Source organism: Ceratotherium simum, chromosome 12 (genome assembly GCF_057802395.1).
Source record: "Ceratotherium simum simum isolate JZ-2026a chromosome 12, ASM5780239v1, whole genome shotgun sequence".
Taxonomy (NCBI): domain Eukaryota; kingdom Metazoa; phylum Chordata; class Mammalia; order Perissodactyla; family Rhinocerotidae; genus Ceratotherium; species Ceratotherium simum.
In genome coordinates, this window is record NC_141911.1 from 55,002,392 (window position 1) to 55,017,600 (window position 15,209).

Consider the following 15,209-nt stretch of genomic DNA (forward strand, 5'->3'; position numbering starts at 1 on the left):
GTATCCAGTAATCACGACCTGGATTCTAACCCCATTTCCACTGTTTACTCACTTTGTTACTTTAAACTACGAAAATTCTTGAAACTTCCATGAGGATCAGTTTTCCACTTCTGCAGTATTACCTGACCCGCTGTAGTGGGTTGAACGGGCCCAACATACCGTAACTCTCAGAATCTGTGAATGTGACTTTATTTGGAAATAGAGTCTATCCAGATATAATTGAGTTAAGCATCTTGAGATGATATCATCTTGGATTATCCAGGTGGGTCTAAAATCCAATGACATGTATCCTTATATGAGACAGAAGAGGAGAAAACATGGCCATGGAGAGGAGGTCATGTGAAAAAGGGGGCAGATTAGAGTTATGTAGTCCCAAGACAAGGAATGCCTGGAGCCACCAGAAAGAGACAAGTAAGGATTCTCCCCTAGAGAATTTCTAGGGAAGGAACATGGCCCTGCCAACACCTTGACTTCAGATTTCTGGCTTCCACAATTTTAAGAAAATTCTGTTGTTTTATGCCACCAAATCTGTGGTAATTTGTTATGGCAGTCTCAACAAACTAATGTAACTGTGTATATTACACTGAGACTTAATGTATGTGAAGTCATTATTTTTGGATATTAAAATGAAGTATGAATATGGTTAATTTTTATTAGTGAAGCTGGGAAAGTAAGGGACACAGGGTATCTGATGTTGGGAGCTCAATAAGGGAAGGGGTATCAACGAGGTAGCAAAAGATTTTGCCTACTTTTTTTTTTTTTCCCAGAAGGAGTTTTCATGGAGAGGAAAATACTTTCTTAATATAATTTCTAATATAATATTATTATATTAATAGTAGATATAACATAATGAATAATAAAAATAAAACATTGAGCAGCTAGTAATTTCAGGTGTGTTACATAAATTACCTCACTCAATTCTTGCAGTTATCCATGAGAATATTATTTCTCTTCTTTCATAGATGAGCAAGGAAATTTTATTATTAATGGTGGTGTTCGTGCTGGTAGTACTGATAGCAACATTAGTAGCAATTACTGCTTATTGAGAAAGTAAATTATGATATATACTCCGTGATGTACACTGGTCTAAGCCCTTGTATATTTTCACATAGAATCTTTAATTTTCAGATAAGGAAAATAAAACTCAGGTTAAATAGCTAGCCCACAATCACACAGATGACATGTTCTAGAACTGGAATTTGAACAAAAGTCTTGCTGACTTTCCATTATATCATGACAAGTTTGTTTAGCCTATATTTACTTCTAAAGAAAAATCTTGGTAGCTTATCATAAGCTGTTATAAAAAAATGATGTAATGCCAGGAAGGGGGCATTGCTTGTTGGAGGAGGGTGCTTATTTATGGAAGGCAAAGAAGACGGGAGAAGAGGAACTAGAAGCACAAGGACTGGCAACATGCAGAGCCTTAGGGAGGACTGTGAAAGGAAAGATTCAAAGTATTCTCCAAAAATGGGCTAGGGAGTCTATGCTCTTTTCACAAAGAAAATACTCTACATGTAACTGGTAACAAATTATTGCAGGACTATACCAGCAAGCTGCAAGGAGAGGGAAAACTTCCCGCCCCCATCAAACACTAGAAGAGAAAAATCTCAACAGCTGTCTTTCTTTCAAAGTTTATTATTCCTCATAATATAGACTATTTAGAAAATTTGTCCTGTATCCATGCATTTGTCACCATAAGATAGCCACACCTATTCCCTTTTGTAATTTTGATTATGACTTAAATTTACTCAACAATCTCGTATTCTTTTTTTTTCTTTCATTCCTACTGTTTATCTCTTTTGCTTATTTAATCCATTTTCCTATCTTGGAGAAGATGACACAGATCATTTAATGTTAAATGTCTTACATTTTTGTTTTGAATTGAGAGAAAGTTTTTGCTTTTTCATCTTTGCTTACAATGAACAAGATCCGTGACCAAACTAAGTTTGGAAATTCTGTGTAATCCTTACAAGAAGAGGAGTGTTGTATTTATACAAATATGAATACGTACATCAAAAAATATGTTTTTGTTATTGCATTAGGGAAAAAGCTTATAATGAACCAAAGTAGAGACTACCAATCCTGCATACTGAAATCTGAGTGATGAAATGCCCTGTTTTCCGAGATGACAAATTCCTCACCTTTATAACTCTTCCTCTATAGGGATGTAATTTAAATGCAAAACCAAACCAAACGAAATCCATCACAAAATAGAGATTGGTGGAACCCTTTCTTTATGTTAGGATACGTTGTAAAACCATACTATTTGTCGATTATTTTTCTCTTACTCATTTTTGAGGAGGATGGCAGTTTTTTCTTCACATACTGCCACAAAGAAAAACAAATGTCTTGTATGACTTGCCTCATTAAACCAGTTTTAAAAATTGTGATTATGCTCCATGTCCATAACTCAGCACACCACTGTGGCTCAAAAAGGGATAACTGGGTGTATTCAGTGGGGGAAAATGTTATCTAGATTTTTTTCTTTAACTAAAAAAGCTTTTTGAAGTGTGAAATTGCCTGCTGGCCACTGACAAATTCTGACAATCTTTCTAATTACTGTATGTGGAAGAAAACCTGCCCCAGAGACATTACAAAACAAAAAACGAAAAGTTGGCTTCACACTATTCTCTGTACCAAATGGAATTATTGGCAATGAGATAACTATTGTATTATCTTAATCTGAAAAAACTGTATTTTTCTTAATTTAACTCCAAAGATCTCAGCAGTGCCTGTATAATAATTTACATTTAAACTGGTTATGTGTGTCACTCTTTGCTCTGATAATGAAGACACAAAAATCCACATATGAATTTGGAAGTCATTTAAAAAATTAGACTCACCCCAAATATCTTCACCCTGCTAAATGTCTCTCTTTGCCTTTCCCATCTCCTAAACAAATGCCTTTGGAAAATCAATTAGTTCCTTGGGCTTCAGTTATGGAATGTTTCATAAAAAGACTATTTCAACCTGAATTATTATTCAGACACCTTCCAAGCTCTAAAGTTCTAGATGACACAGCTGCAAATCATTCAAAACACATTGTCAAGCAGACATCAAAGAAATATGAAGAAAAAGAGTTTATTTGTAGATATTCCCTCCCTCCCTCTCTCCCTTCCCTTCCCTTCGCTTCCCTTCCCTTCCCCTCTAGGAATCCCTTGCTGGCCAGTTGAAGGGAAAGATCCCCACAGACAATAACTTCAATTTTAAAAATTTCCATTAGTGAATGTGTTTGCTATTATGTGATTTTTTTTCTGTTGCTTCAGGCTATGTTTAGGCCTTTGACTTGCCTTTTGCCACAGGATATATAATTTTAAGACATTACAAACAATTGTGTCTCAATTATGCCTGTTATAATAAAAAACCTTAATTTCTCTTTTTGAGGCAATTATAAGTTAATTAGTATAAGTATTTGACCCACTTTGAAATTTCCACAGCAGTAAGAGGAACAAATATCATTAAAATAAAAACAGTAGTTGTATCATTATTAGTAGTAGTGACAATAGTATTAGTAAACAAAAATAATAGCTAACATTTATTGAACACTAGTTATGTTTGAGGTACTATTATGTTAGACATCTTATATGGCAAGTAATTTTTTTCATCAATTTAAATGGTTAGATAACTTGTTCAAGATTATACAGAAACTAAATTGCTTTAGAACCCATGATCATAACCATCATGCTAGAGAAAGAAAGCAGAAAATAAGTTATCCAATGTACCATCAACCTGAGACAACTCCATGTCCAGAGCGAGCCTCATGACCTAAGGCCATTGCTGGTGATGTGTCCAGGGGGCCTTCCAGAGGGAAGCATCCCTATTCTAAAAGCACACGTACTTGAAGGTATTATGTTAAGTGAGATAAGTCAGACAGAGAAAGACAAACACCATATGATTTCACTCATATGTGGAAGATAAACACATGGACATAGAGAAAAGATTAGTGGTTACCAGAGGGAAAGGGGGTTGGAGGGTGGGCATAAGGGGTAAAGGGGCACATATATTTGGTGACTGACAAACAATAATGTACAACTGAAATTTCACAATGTTGTAAACTATTGTGATATCAATAAAAAATAATAAAAATTAAAAACATTTAAAAAAAGGAAAAAAAATAAATAAATAAAAGCACACGTACTCAATAGCCAAGTGGCCAGAGAGACCATCATTAAGGTATCACTATTTGGTGTAAATAATGCTCTTTCTAGGCCACTTGTTTTAGGTCAGATAACACTTACGATGGATAAGTGTTAAGTGGTTAATAGTTATTACACTTTACAAATACTATAAAAATGAAATTAGCTACCATATACTGATCACTTATGCTCCAGACCCCGTGCTAAGCAATATGAGCGTCTGCATGAGTGTGAGCCTGTGTTTTTTGCATTTGTGTGTGCGTGTGTCTGTGTGTATGTTTGTATTTTCATCCAATCTACAAAATAACCAGTTTATGGAGAAAAAAATTGAGGCTCAGAGTTTGTGAGTATTATGCCAAAACGTATTTGCCTGGCTGATGGCATGGTAGAAAGAAAATGTAATTTAGAGTTAGATATAACTGAATTTTAATTACTTCTCTGCCAATTTCTAGATGTGAATTTGTAGAAGATATTAATATCAGTTTCCACATTAGTAAAATTCAAATACTAATATATAACTTAGGTTGTAGAAAATTTAAATGAGAAAATGTACATAGAACCACATAGCACATTGCCTAACAGAGAGTAAATCATTTTCCCATATTGCCCAAGTGCAACTACTCTGCCTCCAAAAGGATGAGCAAATAGGTTTATCTTCCCAGTATATTGAGGAAAACTTCATGGGAAAGGCTTACAGCCAGATAGAAGAGAATGATGGCGATAATAGATTATTTACTCAACAGCTAGTTTAAGTGAGAAATTCTCCCTGGGCTCGTTTACTGGGCCCTCCTCTGGGAGGAGAAGCAGCCTTCCACAGGCAGAACAGCACCTATAGTGTCGAGCTGCTGCTTGTGATCAGCGCATGTGTCTGGGGCCCTGCTTGCTCTTTTATGCCACAGGACACAAAGACCGAAGATATCACAGTTTGACTGCTCACACTTCACACTCACAATGTATTTAGAAACATTGAAGTCATCTCCTGCTCTACGTCACCCAGAGCATCAACATCAAGTGAAATGGGCTTGATAAATTCAGTGATAATTTGAAAGCTGTGTCGAAAGCACATTTTGCTGAAATGGAAATACTAATAAAACTGGGGTCTCAGAAGGAGTCCATTATCCTCCTCACCAAGTTTGCAGAGAAACTGCCTCTCATTCGTTCCCATTCCCCGGTGAGTTCAGGCTATTTTTACAACTGGGTTTAAACAAAGCGTCTAGGACTACCTGCCAAGGAGGAGCAGGCGCATTGTTCAAGGGGCTTGCTCATCACATGAGGTAATGGCACATCTGTTTGGACCGTCTGAGCTGAGATAGCAGATGCTGCTGCAAACTGAGTATTTGGGGAAACAACAACAAAAATAAAGAGAAAGCTACTTTTAAAACAATTCCCCTTCGGCGCAGATTCACAGGCGGCTGCCAAAGACTTGCAGAGAGCTGTCTGCACATCCCAAGCAGGATGGGGCAGCTCTGATGCATCACAGATCTCCTTGGCTGGTTGGAAGGATTAGTTGAAAATAACATTTTTTTTTTTAATATAACAGATTCCTTGCAATGTTAGAACATTCAAGATGATATTCTTAACTGGTGTAACTTCTGGCAAATGGCAAACTTTGTTCTGTGGCTCTGTTCAACAGAAGAGAGTTATACAATCCCAGGCTAATGTTGAAAATTGCCAGATAGCATTCCACCTCTGGTCTTCATGGACCTCACCTTTCTGGACAGTTCATGTTCTATATCTGGGTCGTTTTAAAATAGAGCAATAGCTATTTATCATTAGTTTTTAATCTGTCTCAGACTGTCCATCTATGCATCCATCCCTCATCCATCCATTACAATGATCAGACATTAAACAGGCTATTTAGGCTTCTTTTCATTTCTTAGTTACATTAACTCAAATTATGTATTTTAAAACAAGTTATTTAATATATTAGTACATTTTTCTTTGTGCCATTAGGAGAGAGAGTCAAAATAGATTTTAATTAATGAGAACTATTTTATGTACCTATAGAAAACATAAAGAGAGAACCAGCTTTTTTCCAGGCAGGTGCTAGATGCTCTATGTATAGGGTAACTTGACAACTATATTTGCCCTGGTAATTCTTATTTTTGCCAGTCATCTGGTATTCTATTTAGTTTATAATTTGTCCTAGATTTTTCAATTTTAACAAAGTATTAATTTGTATTAAAATAAGCTTGGATGAGTTTGGTAACTTCCACACTGTACTTTGAGTTTCTATTACAGTTTCAATGGGTAAGCGGTAGTAAACAGTTACTATTTTAATATGTAGTTAAATAAATAAACAGTTACTATTTTAATACATAGTTAAATATGTAGTTGACCAGTCTCTTTCTCCCCTCCCCAGCCCTTTATAGATAACAAGGTAATTACACTCTCTTTCAAAGGTAACGCAGTATGCTTGCTGATAAAATGAAGTGCTCTCAGCTATACATGTCTAGAAAGAACTGACTCCTTCTCATCCCCACTGGTGGTGGGAGGGGTTTTTTGTTCATTTGCTTTGGTGACCTGTTTTTATTTTATTAGGAAGGAAACAACCGAGGACCCCAGCCAACGGCCAGGCACTCCTGGTGGGAAAATGCCAGAAATCCAGTTATCACATCCAACCCCACCACGTAGATACCTTCCTTCTTAGACCACAAAAATAAACCTGATTGTACAGCTTATTTTTAGCACAGTACCAAATAATGCATCATATAACGATAGCCAAGCAGGACATACACTTAATCATACTTCCCACCCCCCCAGATGCAGGGAACCTCTAGCTTCTTGCTGCAGCAGGGAGCCCCATGAAGTATGGGGAGGGAGATTTTGCTCCAAAACAGCCTTCATAATCAACAAAGTATGGTGTTGGAGAGACCAAAATAAATAAGGAGAAAAGGGTCCCCAGCAGTAATGTCCCCTTTCTTTCATGATGATTGAGCCTAGAAAATTTCTCTAATATCTACAGAAATGTGCACACCTGTTGGTAGGTTAGAGGGAGGTAGGCAGCCCCAGGGAAGTCCCTCATCAGTGAGTTGAAGAGAAGAGATAAAAAGACAGATTGAGGTGCCTTGGATTTATGCTATTGTAGGAAGATTGGAATCCAGACTGGAAGCCAGCCTGGTAGCCCTTTAGTCCAGTGTGCCCCAAGGTGAGAAAGTGACAACCTGGACTAATGTTGAAAATTAGTTGAAAATTAGAAACACCATCACACTCCTCAATCGCCTCCCCAGCACAGTGTTACATTATTTGGGTCAAAGCAATGGTGAGGCCTTTGTGGTCATTCCAGCAGTCCCTAGTCTCGAGGCTGAGGAGCATACGGAGGGTGTAGGTGACGAGGAAGAACATGAGCAAGGGGGTGAGCAGTCCCATCCAGATGCCAGGGGAGAAGAAGCCAGCACACTCCATGGTAACCACGGATCCAAGCAAAAGGACCTGGTCTGCCAAGACACTCAGTTTTTAGTTTCTAAGGATTATAGTGTAAAGGCATTCCCTGAGAGTTTGAAGATGTGCCGTTGCCTAAGAGATCATGAAGCTGTCAGCTTGCTAGTAATCAGAGTGATTGGAAAACATGGGAAATTATAGGTTAAGTATATAAGAAACATGTGTGATAAATAGCGGTTGAGCGGTTTTACTGTTGAGCTTATAAAGAATACTTGGAGCATTCTTGCTATAGTCATGTAGTTGTATATTGTATAAGGCAGACCTATAATTGTATGTATGTGTGTGTATGTTTATATATATATAAATATAACTTAGTAATGTTTTTTAATGTTGTAATAAATCCTTTCCACAATAAGATGCTCAAAATGAAAAGTGCATGTTTAATGAAAAACTTAGTAATTGAAATTTGGTTTTTCAAGGCAGTTGATGATTTGTGTAACTTGACAAAATATTTGTTGACATTAATGAACAAATAAAAGGGCTGCAATGACAACATAAAAATCAGGATAGTGCCAAAGAAGCATCAGCCAGTACTTTAAATGTTAGTAATTACTTTTAGAAGATCATAGCAATAATTTAAAATGGCCTGCTGCAGAAGGTATATTTAAATAGCATTCTGTCTGCATGACTTTTGATATATATCAAGTGACTATTTTCTAAATTAATTTTACTCATTTTCTATTCAAAGTTTTTTTTTGGTGGATATTTAGAACTTGTTGCAATAATCGTGAACTCATTAACAGAAGAACTTGCAAACAGTTTTATATCTGCATCATTAGATGCTTCCAATAGAAAATGAGATGATTAATTCCAATAATAGTTAAATTTTTCCCACTTCAAATCAAAGAGTCAAAGCTTCACTTCTGGAGGATCATTCTCCTGAAGGTAAAACATCTGACATTATTGTGCATGCTGTTATAAATTTAATTAAAGATTTCACATTAGGATAAATTATATGTGTTTGTAGTGATAGTACAAATACATATATGTCAGAGAATGGCATTGTAGTAAAAATCGTGTTCTTACTAAATTGGAAAACTTGGAATTGCCTTTGGTGAGCGTATAATTCATAGTTTTTGCCAATAGATTTGTGATAGTCTAACAGTCAAAAAAAGCTCTAGTTGTCAAAATGTATAAATATTGTTATATAAACATTCAGACTAAATATGATTTTGGTAAGCATAATTGTTTAAAAAACGTGGAGCAACAGGCCCTCTCATATATTGTTTGTGGAGTATAAAATGATCCAACCACTCGGCAAAAATTTGTTTGTATTTTCTAATAATGTTACACCAACACCTGCCCTATGACCCAGCAATTCCACTCTGAGTGTATATCTAAGAGAAATAAGCAAGTGTAATATGTTATCCAAAAGACTGTCAAAATAATATTTATAACAGCTTTATTCTTAAGAGCTAGAACTGCAAACAAGCTAAACGTCCATCAATAAGAGAATGGGTGAAAAGAAAAATGGTCCGTCATGTAAAGAATTCCTTTCTGCAATTAAAAGAAAGGAGGAGTGAATGGTAGAAGTAACGATATGGACGAATACCTCAGACATAATCCTGAGCGAAGGAAACCAAACATGAAAGAGTACATAAATACAGACAGAAAAGAGTATGACTCCATTGTTATGAATCTCAAAAAGAGGAAAGCACTAATCTATGGTGATATAAATAAACCAGAATAGTATCTGTCTCTGGTTTGGAAGGGAGATTGACTAGAAAGAGGCAAAGGAGTGAAGAGAATATTCTGTATCTATGTGGAGGAGGGTACATATGGTGTATACATATGTCAGTTTTGAGCTGTACAATTAATATTTGCACATTTTCCTATACGAAAATTGTTCCTCATAAAAAGAAAATGCTCAATAAATGTTAGTTATATTTAAAATGCATGTGTATTACCTGATAAAAGTGATACTCGTTCAACTAGGAAGTAATACATTCTTCAAAATAATACTAGTGACAGTATTAAAGATGGAGGTGACAAAGAAACTTATAAAAATACATAAATATATTATGAGGTATAACTATTCTCTTTACTGTATTTTGTAATAGAAAATAAAAATAAATTTTTAAAATTTTACTTTAGTATGTATGGATACATGCAATTTTTATTTTGAAAATAGTTTTCGAATAGAACTATTTTGTAAGACCAACATATAAATATTTTCTTAATCAAATATTTCAAAATTATAATTGTTTTAAATGTCCCCTTTTATCCTCAAAAGTGTCCTCATATGGACAACAAATTATATAGTCACCCTATGTTTGTATATTAGCATTTGAAATTGCTAGATTCTATTAAACATATTACTACATATATTTTACTAGGCTGAGAGAAGATAAATAACTTGTCAAAAGCTACGCGTATTTGGTGTCAGTTGGGGTAGGGGTGGTAGGAAGGATCGACTCTAAATCTTCCCACTAACCCGTGGTCACTGTGTTTCCTTTGGACTGAATGATTGCTTGATTGATTAATGAATGTAACAAGAAGCATTTATTTAGGGGCTGCATGATACCATTCCCTAGCCTAGGCTGCAGAGTTACGAAGGTACCAAAATAGAATTATTTCCTAAGAGAAGCTCATAGTCTAATGAAGGAGACATAGAATGAATTACAGTGTTAAGACAAAAATTTTATGGAGGGTGTGTGGACAAAGATTATGGGTGCACATAGGAAAACTGGCTAATCTTTCTAGCAAATAGGGTCTGGGAAAGAAGTAATGATTAGGTTAGATATTCTGCATCTCCATTCTATTACTGCTTTTTGCAGTGAAACGTAACATAGAAATTGAAGATTGCATGAAACATATGTATACAATTAAAAGAATAATTATAGAGAAAATGCCTAACTACCACCCAAGTTAAAAAATATATTGAAAGAACCTCAAAAATCTCTAGGATCCCAACACTTATACTGACTCTTATAAAAATCATTTTATTATTTAAATAGTTTTAACATCTCTGTATACATCACTAAAAAATTTGGTTTTCCTTTGCCTGTTTTTGAACATTTCATAGATGGAATCCTATAATAATATAAAGGTGTCTTTTTACTAGACATTGCCATGCACTTTGGGATAGGGCTGTGGAAATACCCACCAATTTCACTTTGCATAGCTGGAACAATCTGGAGAGCAACAAGGGAATTTCTTCTGACCATTTTCTGGTGAAGGTTGAGATGAGAGAAACACAATATTACCGTGCATTATCACCATTACCATCCCTGATGATTTATTGGAAATATGCCAGGCCCTGATGAAGAGACAGCTTGTAATACAGATAATATGCAACCTTGGCTCAAAAGAGAGAGTTGTGTACTAGGGAGAAGTTCACCATTTTAATTTCCAAAGGATTTACTTCTGTGAATTAGGTACACTAACTACAGTGACCTTAGTAACAGTAAAAGACACTGATGCTTACTATGCACCACGCATTTTTGAAGTGCTTTACATTTTATAGCTATGTAAACCAGTGTGTAAGTTACAGATGAAAAGAGGAGATCTTCAGTCCTCAGTCCGTGTTTTCAGCAGAGAGGAGCAAACCAAACATCTTTTCTCTTTTTCTAGTGGGCAGCAAAGCCTTTGTCGGCACTCAATGTTTAAAAATCTGAAGTACGGGATGTAAGCCCGTGGGAATTCACTGAAGAAATACAGACAGGGAGACAGTTAGTCAGACCAAACCAAATCAGAACATAGTTAATGCCCTCAATGTATGCATTCAAATACTAACTTTTCATAAGTTAAGAATGTGCGTGCGCGTGCGCGCGCACACACACACACAAACACATACAGGCTTGACTGACCAGATGCAAAACTATATTTGCATTTGACTTTTGATTGACTTTGTTAAAATTCCTATAATTGCCTCACTCAGATTTCATAAAGGTACTCATAAAATCAGCAGATATCTTGTCTTTCTAAAAACATTGCAGAATCTTATGCTAGAAATTTTAATTTTGAAATGCCATTATGAGAATTTTTCTGGAGGCCTGGAAAGACCCTAACTACAGAAGACAGATTGCCATATGTGTTAAAACATCTTTGCTAGAAATTGAGTGTGTGTGAATCTAAAAGACAAGTGGAAGTGTAATCAGCCCATGAAGGAATGTTATGCATAATAGCTAAGACAAAATGAATAATGTATATGTTATTTAAATAATTACTTGCATTTGAGTTTCTCATATGTGCCTGATTCACATGGGAAAGATAGGATGTTGCAAAAGCCATAAGATTAACATAAAATAAAATGTGGTTATACAAATAATTTGTTCTTTTGAAGACTCATTTAGTGGGTGATGAAAGAAGATATGATCTACTCTGAAGACATGAAAGAATTCTTGAGATCTTCAACCAAAAATAAGATATCTTGAACATATAAATTCAATGTATTTTCTTTTTGGCTTCTTTCTGTTAAATTTTATGCACACTACTTGGACACCTAAATTGGGCAGGAGTTCCATTCTCTTAAGAATATAATGTTTCTGTTACACAGCTGGCTCTCTACGGACCTAAAGTTTGCCTGTGAAATCCCAACAGCCATTTTCGTTTGTTTTTCACTGTGATCCAGCTGAACATAATTGTATACAATAGGGGGAGAACTGAACATCCCTCTGCAATGTTCAGTGCCTAAGAGAACAAAACTGTGGATAAAAACTAAAATATAATTTCATAATAGTTTTCTGGAATACTTGACCTTTTATGTCTGAGAGGCTTGTCAGAGTTTGGGAGCTTGCCTTTCTCCATCACTTGTCTTCATGTGCTTATGGTTTAATCAGCTGATTGGTAAACATCAGTCCTCATGTGCATTTGTAAGTTCTGGCAAAATGTGTTCTTTTTAAACTTCAAAGTCTTGGCGTTACTGTCAGTATAAGGCATTGGTTCCTTGATTGCTTATTTGTAACTCCTCAGCTCTACTCCAAATCAACACACATGTTTTTTTGTAATTGTCACCATATACATTCAATCCTATCATATGTGTGTGTTTATCCTTTGAATGATAACTACGGTCCTTGCAATCATTAGCATATAGCAGATAATAAAATTATAAAACATCCGCAGAGCAAAATTTTCTATCATTTCAATCTTAAACTATCAATAACTATGGCAATTTGTATTGTACTTTCCTCTATAGTGCTGTTGCTTCCTTTCCTACTATTATTTATTCTTAGAAATGTTTTGCTAAAAAACAGAAAATTGTGGAGCCAGCCTAGTGGCGTAGTGCTTAAGTTTGCGTGCTCCAATTCAGTGACCTGGATTTCACAGGTTTGGATCCTGGCTGCAGACCTACACACTGATCATCAAGCCATGCTGTGCTGGCATTCCATATTCAAAAAATAGAGGAAGATTGGCACAGATGTTAGCTTAGGGACAGTCTTCCTCATAAACAAACAAATAAATAAATAAATAAATAAATAAAATAATAGAAAATTATATGATGATGTTACCCCAGTGGTGTATAGCCAATGAATTATCTACTGCATTAAACACTATCCAAATGGGTGAGGGAAAGTGCTGTGAATTTGGGAAGAAGCAAGAGTCATAACATTTGTTTCAATCATAGTTCCAACATTTACCAGTGCCCACCTCATGTGTGCTAAGGCTAAAATGAGATGGTCAATCTACTCATACTCATCATAGCAAGTACTCCACATTTTGTTTATTTATCACCCCAAGTCCTTTATTCACTTAAGCGTGGAGTAAAGCCAGCTTTTAATAGAGACAGCAGTAGTTTAAAATTTGCATTATAATTCCTTTAGTAAAGATGAATAAAATGGAATCCAAATGAACAATAAAAACACGACAAAGCAAAAAACATAAAGAAGCTGCCTATTCTCTTTCCCTCAGATGGAGCAATGTATTCATTATTGACACAAATGCAAACTATTGTGTTATTACTTTTAGAAACATACATCTATACATTTTGTTTCCATATTGAGCAAGGTCAGTAAAAGAAAAGTTGCTGGTTAATAGATCTTGATATATATGACAAGAGATTGTTAAATTATTTGAACAAGTCCTACCGCAATGATATAAGCACTCTACCAGCATGGCTCCTTGACACTTTCTCACGGAGAGTGCCAATTCCTCAGGAAAAATAACCTCTTATATTTACTGCTCGAGATCAGACTTGGAAAAGGTGTTTGAAACGTATATAAAAGGAAAAGAAGTAAATATTATCTTTGTTTTTAATGCATGGGAAAACTAGATGCTGTCTGAGTGATATGTTTGATGTCTCTTTTTATATTTTTTTTCACCAAGTCTCATTCTAGAAAAGCTTAAATCCCAATTGGAAACAGACTGAAAATAATACATTAAAGATTTTTTAAACTATTAAAGATGGAAAGAAATAAGTGAATGGTTAAATAGGGGCAAAGCGGGATTAAACAAAAGAAAAACATCATGAAGTCAGGAGTGAAGCATGCTGCTATCCAAAAAATAGTTTCAGTTCTACCACCGGGAACACAGTAGGATTGCACTTGGATACATTCTCGCAGTTAGGTATGGGCAGGTGAATTAATCTGGTCAATGAAATGTGAGTACAAACGACATTTGTTACTTCTGAGAGAAAGCTTTAAGAGCAACTGAGTATTTTTCCACTGTTTCATTTTCTCTGTCAGGGTGATCAGCAACATTTGTGATGCTGAATGCTCTATCACTCTATTCCCAAAACAAAGATATCCTGTTGTAGACATGTAGCATGAGTGGAAAATAAACTTTTGCTGTTTAAAGCTGCTTTTTCTTACCATAGCAAGATCTAGCTTAACTTGACTAATGTATAAGGTTGTATACAAAACCTGTGATGTAAAATCCTCAGACTTAATAGGGATGGTTAAAAAAAACTTGGTTTTGTGTTTCCTACCCCACTTATCACCAGCAGTTGGGTACTTGTGGCCATATGAGTGAAAAGTGATGCAATTCCACAATCCCATCCTTAGCATCTGCTTCCTAGACCCACTTCTGGTGATAATTGTGGTAAGCTTGATTTCCCCAGAAGTTGGCCATGAGATAAGGGTTTGAATGAAAATAGTTTATTTGGTAGTTTGTCCCAGAAGGCACCTATGGGGGGATGGGAGAGATTAGGGATGAAATCCAATTCTGGGTGTATTATTGAGCAGGTTGCTATGGTGAGCATTAAGGCATCCATCCATCTAGGTCCTTCTGTTAAAACTGTATTGAGTGCAACTCAAAATTCTTCCTCCTGAGGGTAATGGAAGCTGGGGTATTTATCTCCCAATTTCTGTCTGTAGTTGGTTGAGAGTTGCTCTCAGGCATTTATTCCTTGGCATCGTGGTCTACCCCAGTAAAGGTTAGCAAAGATTGGTTGTCAGAAAAAGTCCCCAGAGTCACAGGTTCTTGCATAGAAAGGTGAAGGCTTAGAGTGTAGACCGATTGTAGATTTGATATGAGCAGTGCACCAAAGTTAGTGTATACTTCCAATAATAGTTGTTTACTCTACTATTTACTTAGCTCTGACACTGAAAAATTGTGTTGTAACTATGGCTCCGTCTACGATTCTGCTCTATGTATTTGTGTGTGATTGTCTGGAAGATAAATCATAATTCTTCAGCCCTATATTCAAGACACCTGCCAATCTGGACTCAATCTATCAACAGCAAATTAACTCCT